Here is an 18,069-nt window from a genome sequence, read left to right on the forward strand (position 1 = left end):
TCTTTCTTTCTTTCTTTCTTTCTTTCTTCTTTAATTAACGATCCAAGCAAACGTTACAAAATTATTATACTTTACGCGAAACTTCCTCGTATATGCTCGGTTGCGTTGGAGTAGCGATATAGCTTAGAATGGACATTAATTTCACGGGAAACTATAATTAGTAGGAAGGAGACTACTTTAAGAGCAAATTAGCCTTACATTGGCCAGCATTCAAACAATACTCGTTAATAGGGAGGACTCGACGCGTATGGTTACGAATTGATCGTTCAATTTTACGCGCTGCCGCCGATTACACACTTCTTTTAGTTGGACACCGTATTTGGATATTCCTTTGCTAATGCTAGCCTTTCTATACTGAAAAGATTTAGTTTGTTTCCTGTGTGTTTAAGTAGTCTCTCGTATATAACCACACGGCTTTCAAATTAATTATTAGAGAAAATAATTGGTCGTTTAGATGAAATCTCATCAATTTGATTTTAACGAATTAGAAAATGATGACGATCGGTCGCAATGCTTTCGATAATTTCCATCAAGTCTACGTTATCTCAAAATAGCAAACAAGACTAGTTGATATAGCGGTATTACTTGTCGCATATTGAAATGCGAACGGCATACGTGGTAGCTTGCGCAAGAGAAAAGTAAGCGGATTTTTGGTCGACCTTGCGCATACGCTGTACGCATAATGTGTCTGTCTATGCAACTCGGCTATGGATTGTTCGTGTAAGTACGTGCGATGCATCAACATTTATATCGATCTATATAATTTAACAAAAGTGAAACAATCGACTTTAAGATGATAACAGAAAATTCTTTGTGCAATTTTTATTTAGTTTATCGTTTAAAGAGAGATCATAAAGCTGGATTGTCTCAACAAAGTAACAAACACCTATTCGATTATTTTTTTAAAACGCACTAAAACTTTCCAATGCAATTTTATCGTGGGATCGGCCGGCTCATAAGAGAGGACGAATTGATTTGCTAGGAAGCCGACAACTTGCGTCACACAGCATCTCAACTCACTCTCTTACGTGAGAATATTTGCTGGAACAACAAAACCCTTGTCTACTTATATTTCATCGAAATGTTTCTCCCATATAAGTTTTCTTCGTGTTGATCCACTAACTAGGACAAATATGACGACGGGTAGGGCGCGTGAAACTTGCCATCATAGAAACTGGATCGGCTCGTAACCGTTTTTACGATCATAATTTTATGCTGTGTATATGCTTGTATCTTGATCAGTGTCGTTCGACACCGTGCAACGTTGATTTGTAACAGGATGTAAATTACAATGGAATCCATGAGATGCAAATTGGCTTGGTAAACAACGAATTTTATCTTTTTTACGATAAATTACTTAATTTGAAAGAAACAAAATTATCAAGAAAAAAATATTCCTGTTCCATTCGACATTCCATCGATCAGATTTCTCTAACCACTTCTTTTTTCTTTTTCTTCTTATCTACAAAAACTTCTCAGCAACTTCCTCCTCTTCTTCATCCACTTCTTCGCAAAAAATACTTATTAACACATCAAGATTTTCTCTCAGATTATGCGACGTCGAATGATTAATATAAAACCTGTCGGAATCGAGATAATCGTACGACTTAATTAAAACTTCGTGATATCGAGTCAGTTAACGGAAGTTCATGTCGTTAAAATAGAATTGCATAGTGAAACTATAGAAAGATGATATCAGTTCGAGTTAATATGATAGAGACTCTTTCGAACTTTCGACTCAAAAAAGAAAATATACTAAAACTTTTTAAGGTCTTATATAAGAATTCGTAAAAACTTGACAAAATTTCAGATTCGTAATTCGGATACTTTATCGAAATTTCATCGAACGCATTCAAAAAAATGAGAGATAGAGAAAGAGAGAGAAAAACGATAGAAAAAAATTTACAAGAAAACAAGATATTGAATTAGTGAAGCATGACCGAAATGGATGCAACTTATCTAGAAAAAAGTAAATACGAGTATACGATATCCATAGATAAAATAGTTCAAAAGTCTAAAGTAATTGATAATTAATATTATAAATTTATACTTACAAATTTATCAATGCCATACGGTAAATAATTTTTACTATTTATCCTATCGATATTAAAAAAAAATAAAAATTTTCATAAGAAAAATCTATCGTTGAAAAAAAAATTAATCTAACACAATCAATAATTTGATCAATTATTATGCATATTTCTACGAAAAGAGCATCATTTATGCGTACTTACATACATAATACTTGAGAGAAGCATATGGATCCATATAATTATTATGTATATGTGAGAAAACAAATGGAGTGAAGCAGAGAGAGAGAGAAAGAGAGAGAAATAGAAAAAGAAAAATTAGAGATCCGAGAATGCAGTCTTCCTGTTGACATTGAAAGTATCGGTTAACTCAAGTCCGAGGAAGGTCGTCGAGAAAAGCCAAAATAGTGGGATGGACGTCCTTGGAAGATGTGGATTAACGATTAAAAGAAATAAAGAAAAACATAAAATAACGATTGAAAGGCAGATCCTGGTCCCGTTCGAAGATCCGTTCACTAATATAATTCGAAATGACCTTGAAATCTTAGTCCTTGTACTTGTTCGCAAGGTGATCCAAAAAGACGGCAAAGGTATCCGTTCCATAGCGAGACGAGTTAAGCGACACTAGTTAAATTCTTCAAGTGTCAAGAAAAGTTCACGAATCGTGTTTTTCTTTGTTTCTTATTGTTAATTAAAACGGAACCAGATAAAATTATAATCGATACGTTCTCTTTGTTTTAATCACGTGCGATAAACGGGATTAATCAATTTTCAAAATACATTTTTCCTTTTGTTCCTTAAAAATATATAATTATTTGGCTAAATAACGCAACGTGTATTAACCAACACACGTGAAAAACTTATTACAAAAATCATTTCTAATATCTCTTCGGTAGCAACGTAATCCGTACAAATTGCATTCTCAACAATGATTGAAATTACGTTTCGTAGTTTTACTCGCCGACAAATAATGTGATTCTCAAGCTATACCTTACGTCTGGCATTTGGCTAGAACATTTTCATCGGAATAAGATCGTGTAACACAATGGAATAATATGAAACACGGGCATCCTTATTATTATAGATATGATTTATCTGTATAGTAATGATTCTATCATGAGGGATGCGTAACAAACTTTAAAGGTCATATTCGTGTAAAATATCGAACGAGAATATAACGTTTAATAGATCGAAAATATTTAATAGATTTTAGCCTAAACGTTTTTAATAGATCTTAATCTAAAAAAATAAACACAAAGGTCGGAAAATTAACACGAAAGACGGAAATTGTCGACTTCGGTGTGGTCTCAACCATAACACGTGATTACTCGTTGCCAAGATCGTATAAGCCGCTAATAATTCGCCCGTATAATAAATATAATTGAATTCGTTGCACTTAGTCATGAACGAACAATTGTTAAAAACGTAATTGCGAAGAACGCTACGTGATTACATACTGAAAAGGAATCGAGAGAATGGGATGCTACGTAGAGTCGCCTATAATTCAAAACTAAACAGCTTACGAATCGACCGTAAATTTCTTTTTATCTTTCTCCAGTCGGATTTACACCAAATTCATTCGAGTCGAATTACTCCTTTCGTATCTAGATACGTATGTACATAGGTATGCGTAATACTTGTATCTACGTAAATGCTCGTTTTCATCGCAGGTATGCGTGTCTCATTAAAATCCTTTATAGTGGTGGCTGAAGCGAGGAGTGGCCGTTAACTCGAGACAAGATTTGCAACGAAAAATTACAAAATCCAGTTAGTATCTAAAAGATGCCTTTCGCAAGGAAGACTGTGGTTTTCGGCGTAGTACCTACTCTATACCGGCACCTTTTCGTGAGAGAGATATTTATATAATTTTCACATGAGTCTCTCTAAGAACATCACAGACTTCTTATCGAATTATATAATTTCAGGTAAAGCTCGAAAACATAAGAATGTGAAGAGTATTAAATCATTGTACGGATAACGATCTTCTAGACTGGACACTCGTCGATGCTTTGAATCAAAGTACTATATACGTAAAAGGAATGTGACCTTAAGAGAAAACAAAATTATACGTGTCTTTACGTGTAACAGAGTAGATTGAACGATAAACATCTTTCTCGGTGACTCATCGCAGCGGTCACGACTTCTATCACCTCGTTTTTCTCAAACTGATAAAATGGATATCGAGTGTATACATATATGTATATATGTATATGTATACATATTTCTTTCCGATATACATACACACACATATATATATATATATATATATATATATATATCGGAAATAAATCGCAACGTTACAATCTATACATTACTATGTAGCTCGGAATATAACGTGAGGAGGGGTGTAACGAAGGACCTACGAAGTCCGGAGAAGTGAAAGTCGTGCGAATGAAGGTGAGGGAGAGAGAAAGAGAAAAAGAGAGAAAGAAAGAGAGAGAAGCAGAGAGAGAGAGAGAGAGAGAGAGAGAGAGAACACAGGATAAAAGAGTCGACGAGTGAATGAGTGAAAGTGAGTTGGAATACCAAAGCGAGCCTTTGAAACTGGAGCACGTCTTGCATAATGTCGGACACTTTAAAATGGTTAAAGGCGTTCCGTATACACACACGCCTTCTGTTTGTCTATCTTCAAAGTCTACTTTTCTCTCTCTTTTTCTCTCTTTATAGTTGGTAAATAAATATTTCTTTTATAGAAGACATAGGTATACTTCCACTCTGTCTTCTATAAAAACAAGTGTCTTTCAAAAGAATTATAAAACAGTCCCATCGATATGCAAATCTTGGAAAGAAAAATAATGACAGGAAGGAGAATAACGACGTTCTAAGTGTCGATCATTCGTTTATGCCCATTCGCGGAGATAATTCGAGTGAAATTTGTCCGCGCGATAGAGAGAAATGATGGTGATTCGTGCGAGTTCGGTCAAATCCGATCGCAAATGTAATTACGTGGCACAAAAAGTAAATAATTAGATTTAGAGATCGTAAATCATAGAAGTTTTTCTTTAGTACGGAAGGTAATAAATCGTAGAAAGGGAACCAATTTCGGACCTTGGTAAATATACTGATTGCATAAGAATTCTCTAAACTTATTATTACACACCGTAGGCCGAACGGCCCGAGGACGTACGCTTTTTTCCATGTCGATTTCGTCGTCGGTCGTCGAGGTAAATGCGATTACGTGAATGTCGGCGGATCTATATTCCTTTATTGGATTTAATTGCGTTCGAATTGTTGCTGCCGGTCGAAGTCGAAGCTTCCGAACGTGATGGCGTAAAAGGAAATACGAACGATTTTCAGAGAATGCAGAAATTATCGATTGAGTTATGGTATTTGATTCGTATCACTTGCACGAATCACTTTCAAAGAATTCCATCTTTTTCAAAGCCGATAGAGACAAATTCGTATAGAGTTTTTCGTCATTGCCGGTAGCGGAAGTCCAACGATGATATCTTTCTTTTTTTTTTTTGTTTAAAGGTAAACGTTTTTCTTTATTCTTTTTTTTCGTTTTTTAACTTTCTTCGCGTGACTTACACCAGGTCAATTTGGACATAGCACGAAGCATCGAGACGTAACGACAAAATGGCACAAGCGAGCCATTAAACGATTTCAACTTTTCGTCCTACGTAGGTACTCAAGAAAGTTGAGTCTTATTCTTTACGATCGGAAATGTCCGATCGCAAACTTCCGCTTTCCAAATCGTAACTTATCGCGATTTCTTTGCAGAAATCTACCAGGGGATAACTCTTTCGCCTATGTTAGTTGGTTGATTTACATGTTCACCGGTGTGCGCGCGTCGCTCCCTTCACTTTACCAGACTCCATTATCTTCGGTTCAGCCGATATTCTATTGCGAACGAAATAATCGTTAAACGTTCCGAACAATCTCACTTCTTGTTCGTGAACGTTTTTAAACATTCGCAAATGAATGATACAATGTATATACTTATACATTTAATACTTATGACAGATAATAAGACTTTAAGTTTTATTTTCCAACGGATAAAAAAGTCGACACGTAAGATTTATTTTCTTGCAGCCAATTGCGTCAGACGTTACGAACGCATCCGCCGATTATGAAGAACGCACTATGTATGTTTAATGCAAGCAGATGCACGATCTTCTTCGTCTTCTACTATACTCACTAAGCATCGGAGGATACTACCGTCAAAGGTCGCTACTTAAGAATACCGACGTTACTGATAATTAATGTCTAAACTTGAACGATGACCAAATACAGCTTCTATTTACGCGTCATCGGATCCATAGTAGTAACGTTAACATAAAAGATTTTCCGAGACGTTGAATTATAAGCCATTCCTTCAAAGTACTGATCGTACACCTAATCCTACCTAGATCGATAGACCTCATTTTCTTTCTTAGCAATGGCAAGATCACTCTCGCGAGATCGTTCTACTCGAGATGAAGTCGGTCAGCCGTCGTACTTTAAAATCGGGACCCACATCTGCGTGTCCCTTTGCTACGTCCGTCGTTCTTGCTTAATCTTGACGAACCTAATCTTGCAACGTCATCGCTGATACGACGAAAATCTTTCTTTCTCTCTTTCTCACTTGTGAAGAAACTCTTAACAGATGCCGATACGCACGAGGAGTTGCGAGCAAGAAGGCCAAGACCTCTGAAGTGGTTGTGCCACACGTTTTTGACGATCAACGAACGAAATCTGCGAGAAAAAGAGATTTCTTCTTTTTAAAATATCTCTTTCACGTCGATTCATGATAAGATAGATCTAACGAGCCGATATATCTGACGTACTTAAAAAGTGAAAACTTGCCATGTTTTAAAGGAAACAACTGAACGTGGGAGAAAAGCTTCACACAAAGTTTTTCTTTTTGATCATTTTCGACGATCTCTTCTACTTTTTACGTTTACTGCATAATTGCTTTATCGTGAATCTACATTCTATAAGATACATCCAACAAAAAAAAGCTATTCGTGTCGGAAGAAGCGCATCGATAAGATCAATTAATATTCACGAAACGTTTAACCCTGCAAAATATAGAAATAACGAGATGAACTTAAAGTAGATATATATTACAATTATCATACCTTTCGTTTGACGTAACACCGGATATAAGAATACAGAGACCGATCGTATATCCAAAGTTCGTGGGAGAGAAGAGAGCAAGAACATTAATTATAAGGAGCGATCATGCGCTTTGCTGGAGAGCATGATAGGATCACCTTCGTGCGATAATCGTGATTTTATCGGGCGAGTAAGAGTCAGAGAAAGAGAAAGAGAAAGAGAGAGAGAGAGAGAGAGAGGAAGAGAGAGGATTAATAATAATGAGAGAGTCGAGTATTCTTCAAATGGACGTCCGTACAGATTCTTTCGTTGAAGTTGCCCTTTTCCAACGATTAATCCGTTTATGTAAGTCGGAGAAAAGAGAAGAAATAAACGTTATGGATAAATAAAACGCGAAGGATTGGACGGTGAACGCCCAACGATATCGAAAGGAACACCCACTCACGATCCTTCGTTCCCTGAAGATTACTAAAGGCACCTCGACCTCCTCGGCATTCGAGCTTCTATCCCACGATCGGTTTATACGTTAAGGATCCGCGTTCTGAGTCATACCATTCTGACGGAAAATATCATAGAATACTCTCGATATTTATTCGACAGTATCCCTTTATACGCAAAACTGAATTAATAATCGAGAAAATATGTGAATCCTTGACGAAGGAAACTTTCGACCTTTTCATCGATCGTTAAAACGTCGATAAATTTTCGATATCGTTGAATCACAATGTGAACTTTTAATTTATTACGTATTATTTATCTGTTTATTGATAATACTTCTTTCAGACAATCTTATTAGATTAGCTAATACGTATTCTTGAGTGAGTTATCCGACTCGTCTATTCAAAGAAAAAGACGTAGGTAGATAAGTATTAAGTAGTAAAAAGCTTATTTAACATAAAACGACGATAATACCGAAAATTTCGGCTTATGTAATCGAAGACGTAACATTTTATTGATCCAACTCGAAAATGATTATATAGCATCGAATTATATTCGGGTCCTCAACCTCTTGATCCTTGCGTGCAATTTACAGGAAGGAAAAATCATTGCGAAAGTATCGCCGCGCTCTGTTACTTCATTAAACATAATTATTGCGTTCGAATGTTCCGACCGAGTACGCAATTAATCATTGTACCGTGAGACCAAATTGTCGAACTATCCGAAACCATCGGAATTTGCCCGCAATGATTCGATGAAAAATTAATGACTTACTAAATCATTCTAAGTATCCGAAAAGAACCTTACGTTTCATGTTTTCGTCGATTCGTTATGCTATTGAGACACGAGAATGTTAGTGAAATAATGTATACACTAAGGACACAAATTTGTGTCGAAAGAAATCGATATTTAGAAAAATAAAATTCGGATAATCGTATAATCAAAATATACATTATTTAGACATAAGCCTCAATGAGTCAAGGTCACCGTACGAACAGTTGCCGTACGACTTTCCTAAACAAAAATGACTCCTTCCAAGGCCGGAAGGATTACTTGGCAAAAATGCAAACCACCTGTGACGTTTAAGAAACTCGAATCACACTTTGTAGAGAGAGAGAGAGAGAGAGAGAGAGAGAGAGAGAGAGAGAGAGAGAGAGAGAGAGAGAGAGAGCATAAGAAGAACTAATCTATTCTTCTCACGATCTTTATCAATTTATGTACTATAAAAAAAAAATTTTTCTTCTATCCACATGAATTCTCGATCAACGTAGATCTTTTTTTCTGTCCCTGGCACACGTCGACGACTTTCTCCTTTGAGTTCGTGATGCAAGAACGTTCGTACATGGTATATGTTAACTATATATTCGCTATAGCAACTGGACGATCACGAATTTATCTTTGCAAATTAATTGCTCGTAATAAAAAATTATTTAACACGATTATCTTAAAAGTGCGTGGGAGCCAAACGAGTTGGTTACTTCTTATACAAAGTTTACTAAAACTGGATGTGTGCCAGGAACGTCGTAATCGTCTTACGTAGCCGATCTTGAACGTGCTGTAATCTTGAACGGTTATGATCCTAACGAAAGGAAACAGATAAACCCATATTCTTGCGGTTCGTTGCACGGCACGCGAACACGATTTAAGGATCTTATCGAAGAACCATCAAGCTTCTTGAGACGAGACACAGAGTCGATCAACGTGTCTCTCTATATCACTCTCACTAGACGTGGAAGGTCGAGCACCCACGTATACGTAATTGCCAGCTGCACGAGCGCGTACGTGCAATGATTCGCGAGCAACGAATTCGTGTTGCGAATAGCATGTAACGAGGTGAACGTTTGTATGCGCTTCTCTACGTTCTCTTTCCTTTTCTTTCTACCTTCTCCTGTTTCTCTTTAATCGATCAGCTGGTCGGAGAGAAACAGACACGTTTAATATTTTACTGTTGAAAGGCATGGAGAATATTTTCTCTCTCACTTTTTCTCGTTTTCAATGAGCTTACAAGCACTGCACAGTGTACGTGCGAACTTTAAAATGTCGTGCTGTCGACGAAAGTCAGCGAACAAACACGAACACGAACGAATCGTTGGTGAAAGTATTTTGTTGATAAAAACAAAAAATATATATCCACTGGTAAAAATAATCGAATATAACGTCACGTTGCAAAAGAAAAACACGATGAAACAAATTTTTATATTTTTCGATCGTCGATCTTACGTTAAGAATTTTAATCGATAACGCTTGATTTTGTTATTACGAATGCGATCCATAAGAAAAAAATAATATCGGGCGAATCGAATTTTACAAAAATATTTTACATTTATTTCTAGTTATTCGGTGAAGGCCAAAAGCATATGGAGAATGTAAGCTGTCGTTTCTCTCTCTCTCTCTCTCTCTCTTTCTTTATTTTTTTATCTTCCCTCTCAGACTTTCGATCACTCCCGGAAAGGTTAGCCTGCATAATAGATACACGAGATTACGCAAGAAACATGTTTATAATACGCTCCATGAGACAATTGTCCCTCGTGCGTGTATCTATCAGTTCGATCGCTCTTTGCTTATAAAAACGCTGACCTCCATTGTTTTTTTCCACGCATCTGATCCAGATGATCGATCGATCATTCGACGATCGAGATTTCGTAGAAAATATTTCTTCTATCTTTTGTGTGGCCCGTTCTTTATTTTCTTTTGTTTTTCGCATTACATATGGATCGATCGGAAAACTTGTTTACGTCATAGAACGAATAAGGCGGATACGAATCTCACAAAGGAGCCTTCTCTTACGATTAATCTCGATCTATGATCTCCGATGAGATTTATCTCGAAGAAAGAACAAGAAAAAAATGTTAAGTACGATTTCCAGGTCATTTGCGAATTTAATTTCTCGCTTACCGTTTTGATTTTCGTCATAACTTCTTTTGCAATGAACAGTCTATCGTGAACATAACGGAACTGATCGAATTGATTATCGTTAGATTCTATTTAAGATATCGAATTAGTGCACGCTACGTTACGTTTAGCACAGCCGTTGATATGCAAAGTTTGTCGAAAGAAAAGGAGGAAGAAAGAAAAATCGAAGGGGCGTTGATAATGCGATTCATGCAATCAACGAGAACGGAGTAGAACGAACGGCGATCGTGATCAAGAGCAGGATCGCGGCCTGTGAAAAATAGATCAAAGTCATGCGATCGTTCGCGTTCGAGTTGTGATTGCACATCGACGAGTGATTTCCAAATTGGTCGCGACCTTCCTTCCTTTTACATATATCGTAAAGAGGAACGATCGTTGGCGTTACATCGAGATCTTTTCTTTCCTTCGAGTTAAATTATCTAAAGAAATATTCTAAAATATTTTATCTTACGTCAATTCGTTATTATCTTGAAAAATTTGCGTAGGTTTTACTACGCATATACGAACACATTTATCGGCAAAACTTTTATAAATGGTTAACACTTATTTTAAAACCTATTTCGATCTTTTGACTAAGTTGGTTATTTCGTTGTTAAACATAGGACGATCTAATCTTGTACATTTCGATCAAAGTTAGAAAGTCGGAAATATTTATCTTTAAAATACGTTTTTATTTCGCGAAAGTCAATTTTCTTTAATTGGCTACTTTTCGCCTAGATATGTTACGTTACAAGTTATCATTTTTCCCCAAAGTCACATATTCTAACTATAATATATATATCGTCTACTCTATAACACTTGAAAAACGAATCTTCCTGTTGGAAAAATAATGATCGAGGCGGTAATGAAGGCGAGATCGGTAAGAGTGGTTTTTAAGTATTATTCCGCGAAAACCGGTCCTTCAATGTTGCAATTCCATGCTGGAGTTTTTAGCAGCAAGCACCACCGCGTGCACCGCTGCAATTTCGCTTTCACAAGCACTTGCAAGATATATCCGCGATGTTGAAGAGGTAGAATTCGAAACCGCGATATCGAGAATCGAAATCGTTTTTAAAATCCAGGAAAAGGCTGAGAATATCCAGATACTTATAAGGATGTAAGCATCATTTTATAAATTTCATCATTTTATTTTTCTCACGTAAGCAAACATTTTTACTGAAACATTTCAAAATATTCATTGATCGATCTAATACTTATTTAGTTTTTTTTTCTTTTTTTCGTTCCTAAAGAAACCGATTTCGTGTTATGTGTACATGTGTAAGGAAAAGTATTCGTTACGCATCGAGAATCACTTCATTTTTATTTAACAGTTCTCTAACTTGGCACGTTTGAAACGTACGTTGATCGACGACTGGATAGTGTCGGAAGTTGGACTTATCTTCGGATTAAAAGAAAGAAAAGTTTCCTTTGAATTTTCATTGAAATTGTCCAGCTTCGTTAAAAAAAAAACTAAAGGTTTTGTTCCAAGAAACTGGTTAATATTTAATATCGTTCTAATTTTCTGTCTCGATAAAAAGGTCACTATTGAATTAATGTAACTACTATCTCCGAAGAAATCATTAGCTGTTATAAATAAAAAAAAAAAAAAAGATTCTTGTAAATTCATCACGATTCATTTAGATGTGAGGCTTCAATCTCAATTTCATAATGATATTACTCCGAGAGCACATGAAGTGTAAATATATCTTTGAATGCATAACATCTCCTCGATTATCCTCTTGATCCTAATTAGCAGATCCTTTCGAATCTCATGATCGTGCTTTAACTTCTTCTTCTTCGTACATTCAATGCGTTAGCGAAGCTGTAATTTCTTACTTCATTCGTATGAAACATTAATCGTCTTTGTAACGAGAACTTTATCATGAGTTTAACTATTCGAAAGATCGAAAGATATAAACTATCCCATCGACATAGATTAACTACGCTTGAGTAGAACCGAAAATTTTCTAATAACATAATCTATAAGACAAAAAACGGAACGTGGACAAGATCGTTGGAACTTGTGAGATCTGGAAACAAATCTCAAGGCTGTAAAGATATCGAGAGGCGTTAACCAGGCACGTAGAGTCGGAACTCGACGTTGATATATGTATGTTGTACGTTCACCGACATAAGAACATGAGATCTATGCAGATCTCGTGGTCACATGTATCCTACGTAATATCCCGTTATATCTGCACGGTAAATCCGTGTATAGGTCTTTGAGAAAACAAATAAAGACTCGCTTTCGTGGCGAGAAAGAATGCATTGACCGGAAAATACACGTGTATATGTATAATACACACACATGCGCACGTGCACATTTAATACACGCACATAGCGTACATACATATATACATATATATATATGCATATATATATATATATGTATATGTATAATGCATACATTGTGTATACATTTTAAATTATATACTCGAGATAGTTTTCTATGTGTACGTATGTTCCATATTTGACGATCGTATAGTATTAACATAGGTTCCACGAGAAAATCCATGAGAACGCACGTCGTCTTTGCATCGAACAATCTCTATCGAATTCTTCTATTGTTTCGCGATCGATATTACACGTTCTTCGAAACAATCTTTCCTTAGAAAAGATCAGAACGAAGAACTTACCGTTAGATCGAAGAGAATCGTTGCCTGCAGCATTTCTTCTTCTTCTTTTTTTTTCTTCTTCTTCTTTAGCATTCTAATGAAAAGCATGCGGTTGTCTCCTCGTCCTTGAAGCATCGTCGTGCATTTTAAATAATCGTCGTTCTTGGCTTGGAGTCAAAGAAAAGTAACGTGATTGTGGCGACGTAGAGACGTCTCGTTCAAGCTCTCGATCGATCGACTTTCTATCCCACTTTCAAGTATTTCCGGAGAAAAAGAAGGATGATGTAGATTTTAAAGAGAGATAGAGAAAGAAGAACACGAACGGACGAGTTTTCCTTCGAAATTCACAAATCTCGAAAACGTAAACGGCTACTTTTCAAACCATTTCGGAATTTTCCCAACGAAAAGTATGGGAACGACTGTGTCGACGCAATATCGACATATTGCTCAAGTTTTCGTATTGTCTTACTTCAGCTTTCACGGTATTGACTCGTGTATTTCTTCCTTACTTGATATGAAGAAAAATCACACGGTGTTTAACGAAGACGATTCATTTCGGTTCCGTACTCGTGACACATTCCTTCTTTTATTTTGAAAACTTCGAAATCTGATGGGTATGTCGTAAACGATCAACGCCATTTTCCTTTCATAATTTCATTTCTATTCATATTCGTAAATTTTGTTTACTACTTCATTTTTAAATGAAGACAATCGTCTCGATGATAATCATTTTTCTTTCTTTTTTTTTCTTTTTCTTTCTCTTTTTCTGTAATGACGAAGAAGCACTTTTGTGCGATATATCACACAACGATTAAATGTACCGTGTGAGCACAAATGAAGAAATCATTTCCTCCGTTGAGATTCACGCGTCGAGTCACCACCCCGTGGGCTTTTGCGTGTAGGCCGCCGATAGACGGTAAGTCACCTATACGAGCGCGATATATTTCTCGACGGTTCGCCATACACCGACTATGCTATTTCTTTATCTCTTCATCCTTTTTCCTCTTTTATACTTTGAGCACGCATCACCAACTTGATATATCCCATAGCAAGGCGAGACTTACGACATGATACTAAAAGAAACGTATGGAGTCGAGTATCTCTCTATACTCGCCGTACTGAATATCATTTCTTCGACATTTTTACGTTAAAAACAAATAGAAAAAAAAAAAGGAGAATTTATATACTCTTCCTACGACAAGGTAAATGATGGTTGTTGGAAAAAGAACGTATCGCGAAATCTCTATTGACTTTCTCGTCTATCCTTGCGATCATATCATCAAAAGACGTGACCTATGTCATCGAAGTATCGATAAATATATATCAATATATATAAATCGTGAGAACACAATGCGATAATATTACCTCTGACGATTCTCCAAGTACTTACATACATAAGTACGTCTATCTATCGCGTGTATACAAGTTGAACTTCCACCGTATGGACATGTGTATCACGTCCATAAAACACGGAGATCATTGAACATCTCATGAATATCACTACCCTCCACAACGATCTCTATAATTATCCTAATTATACTTGTTAGATCTTTTAAAAAATAGAATTTTTTGACATCATTTTCAGAACATCGACAGAAATATATTTGTAATTGACATAATCGTTATGAGAACGTGATCAAGCGGACACAGATAAACGATCCTATACAAAAACTTCGAATGATACATTCAACGAATATGTCGATTTAATAACATACAGATAATTAAAACGATGTCATTAACCGATGACTCTCAATCATCGAGGAAGGAGAAAACAACCTCTCTCTCTCTCTCTCTCTCTTCCCCCCTCTCCCTCTCTTTGCATTAGAGAAAGTCTACAAGCTCGTTCGGTAAAACAAAGTAGCCGTTTCGATGATATCGACTAATCTATGAGTAAACGCGTAACTTAAAGAGATTTATAATTTAATGACACGGTCTGTACGCTAGCACACGGACACTACTTTCTCCGTACTCCGCTTACATGGAACGTGCGGTTGATTCTATACAATGATCATTTCAATCAAGCATCGTTAAGACGATTTAAACAGAAAAAAAAAAAAAACATTTTCTATCAACGATCAATATTTCTCATTAATAAATTAAATAAAACGATCTAATCTTTGTTAGAGTATTATAAAAATTAAAAAACAACATTCGTTCAACGAATTCATTTTCGTCATTTTCGAGATTAATCTGAAGCTTATGTTTTTCTTTTTTATCATTCCGTTTTTATTATTTCAACTCAAAGAGAAAGGAACGCGCGCAACTGGAAAATTCATCGTTGATTCGCCTTTCTACGTGCGCGAGGGCAATCCGAGTGTGCGTGAGTGCGCGACGTGGTTACGTGCCACGCGTGTTTCTTAATACTGTATACAGTTACAGTAAGATTTCCGTGGGAGTGGAACCGATCGGTCCCACGGACCGATCAAGGTTTTACGTTACCGATCTAACAACGTCGAGAAAGGAGCATTAAGCGGTCTTATCTTTCTCTCCCTTCCTCCTCCGTACCCCTTCCTTCAAACACCCTACCTTTCTCGTCAAACTATTATTTCATAGTGTTAATAAAACGTAAGTAATCACCGTTCTAACCCACATTACTCCGTGGAAAGACAAAGCCCTTCCTCGAATCCGGTTCAAGACGTTCAATGACGGTGAATGGAAATTGCATCGACACAGATCATATCAATTTTCTTAAGAAACTTATATAAATATATATATATATATATAACAGATCTATATATTTTATAACACTAGCGTAAAATCGAATTATTTCATTTGAAATGCATTTTAATTCGAATAAGATAAATAATTTAAAAGAACATGTATATAATTTTCGATGATTCCTTAGGTCCATTACCACCAAACGTCAAGGCTTTCATCCGGTTTTGCAAGGAAGGTCAAAGTCTCGGGCAGATTTGTTCGAGCCAATATGTACCTACTTATTTCGTGTGACTAACGTCCAAAGTCATTAAAAAAAAATAATAATAGAGAGTATAGATAGTGATAGCATGGAAAGCTACGTTACTTTTTCAAAATAACGATTTGATCCGGTGCTAGAATGACTTTTAAAAGATATTCGAAAGATATTTCTCCCTATTTTTTTGTCTCTTTTATTAATTTAAATAAAGGAACTCGGAGCCAATATTGTAGAATCCAGCTTTAAGATATTTGTAGGAATTTCAAATATCTTTCTTTCTTTGTCTGCTGTTTATGAGAACTGGACAGAATGGAAAGGTTTCGACCTTGATACATACCTGATTCCAAGATTGTTCACGTATAACAAAGTACTGAAAGTGTGAAGAGAAAGGGGTATCCTTTAGCTGGCTAGCTAAAAAACATCATAAAATTCGACGAGTACTTTTTCTTTTGGGAGTAACAAACATCCAAGAATTTGATGACGCCACATCGCGAAAGAAAAGGATAAAATAAAAAAAAGAATTTCCAGAATTAAAAGTCCAATCTTTTTGGGAGATGACCGAAGAACAACATGGTAGGTTCGTAGGCGCCACATATGATGTTTTATAATAGTTTGGAAGTGTGTATCTCAATGAAATATCACTCTTAATGACGATTCTAACGCTCACGATGATCAAAGTGAAACGTGAGTGATATGAAAAGAAAAACAAAATATACGTACTCGTATAATTTAGACTCGATACAAACATATAGAGAGAGCTAGACAAATATAGTCAACATATCTGAGATGAGAATCTCCTCGAGTCCTTTTTCATGGATTCGTTAATTAACCTATGTAACGAGAACGAAGTGGATGATCACACGGTAGTTGTTTCTGACGTTCGGGAGATTGTGAATGCGATGAAAGTATCCCACGTGCGAAGACACGCGTACGCTCCACGATTGTATTTCATTTTCTTCTGTGTACTACCTTATTTGTTTCTCTCTCTCTCTCTCTCTCTCTCTCTCCCCTCTTTATCTCCCTCTTTCTCTTTCTGTCTCATCTAATCAATAACAAACATGTTTATTTTACAGTGCAAATAAAACGACCATACATTGAGATAATATGAGTATAATATCGTATTATAAAAACAAGACGAGATAATATCGATCTTTGAAAATCGATTTTAAAAATGTTTACATTATAATGATAGTACAAAGTAGTAGCATTATAATAACGGTAACATTATAGTTACAATAATAGTACAAAGTGTATGTGTGTATGAGTGTGTGTGCACGCGTGTGTGTATAAGATTGATCAACAAAATATATTCATCCTGAATAAAATTTGTCCAAACGTGCGAATACTTTTGGTGAACTTTCTCTCGTCAAGTCAAGCGATTACTCGCGATATTTTATTTGCAAGTGACGACGGTTAAACGAGTCACGAATCGAGTTAACTGACGTAAAGGGGAAGGAAAAATTGAGTAATTCGTAATTAAGAGAGAGAGAGGACAAAATACTAGTTTACTATCACGTGTAGTTCCCCCGATTTAAAAGTTAAATGACATCGTGCAAAACTATTTACACCGTCGCTTCGTCGTTCCTTTTATCAAATCGTAAAATAAAAACAATGTAAACTTCACGATTACTTAGAAAGTAGACAATAACACGAGGAACAGATTTCGCGAGATGGATTAAGAAACGTAATCGCAATCTACCGAGACGCTTTTCCTCGATTTCCTCGATCATTACGGACACGACAAGACTATAATACCAGTTGAACGTTAAGAATGAATAATCGGTAACTCCCCTACCGATATTTTATTACACAACTCGCGACTTTAAACTACGAACGATTCAATGTACAATGGATACTTATCTACATTGTTAAAAAAGAAAAAAAATGCTTAATAATCTTGAAGTTCAAATAATAAGTATCGTAATGATAATATTGCAGATATTTGTTGATACTTCTATACGTATTCTTTACGAAAGAAAAGATGCTGAAAAGATAGAAGCGAAAGTCGTCATCGTTCTCTATTTCTCATTTTCTCAGAGTTCAAGGTAACCACTAAGCACACCAAACGGACTAATATTTTCCTACATAGTCATAAAAAGACAAAAGTTTCAATTACAACCTTCTTCACTGACTTCACTCT

The 18,069-nt window shown here is 36.0% G+C and overlaps 1 protein-coding gene across 3 annotated transcripts in view; it reads right to left on the reverse strand.

Moving 5' to 3' along the window:
• LOC127067159 (uncharacterized) overlaps positions 1–18,069 on the reverse strand; it is a 36,912-nt gene that overhangs the window by 13,466 nt on the left and 5,377 nt on the right. The gene's annotated exons all lie outside the window — the stretch shown is intronic.

The sequence above is a fragment of the Vespula vulgaris genome, chromosome 10 (genome assembly GCF_905475345.1).
Source record: "Vespula vulgaris chromosome 10, iyVesVulg1.1, whole genome shotgun sequence".
Classification (NCBI taxonomy): Eukaryota; Metazoa; Arthropoda; class Insecta; order Hymenoptera; family Vespidae; genus Vespula; species Vespula vulgaris.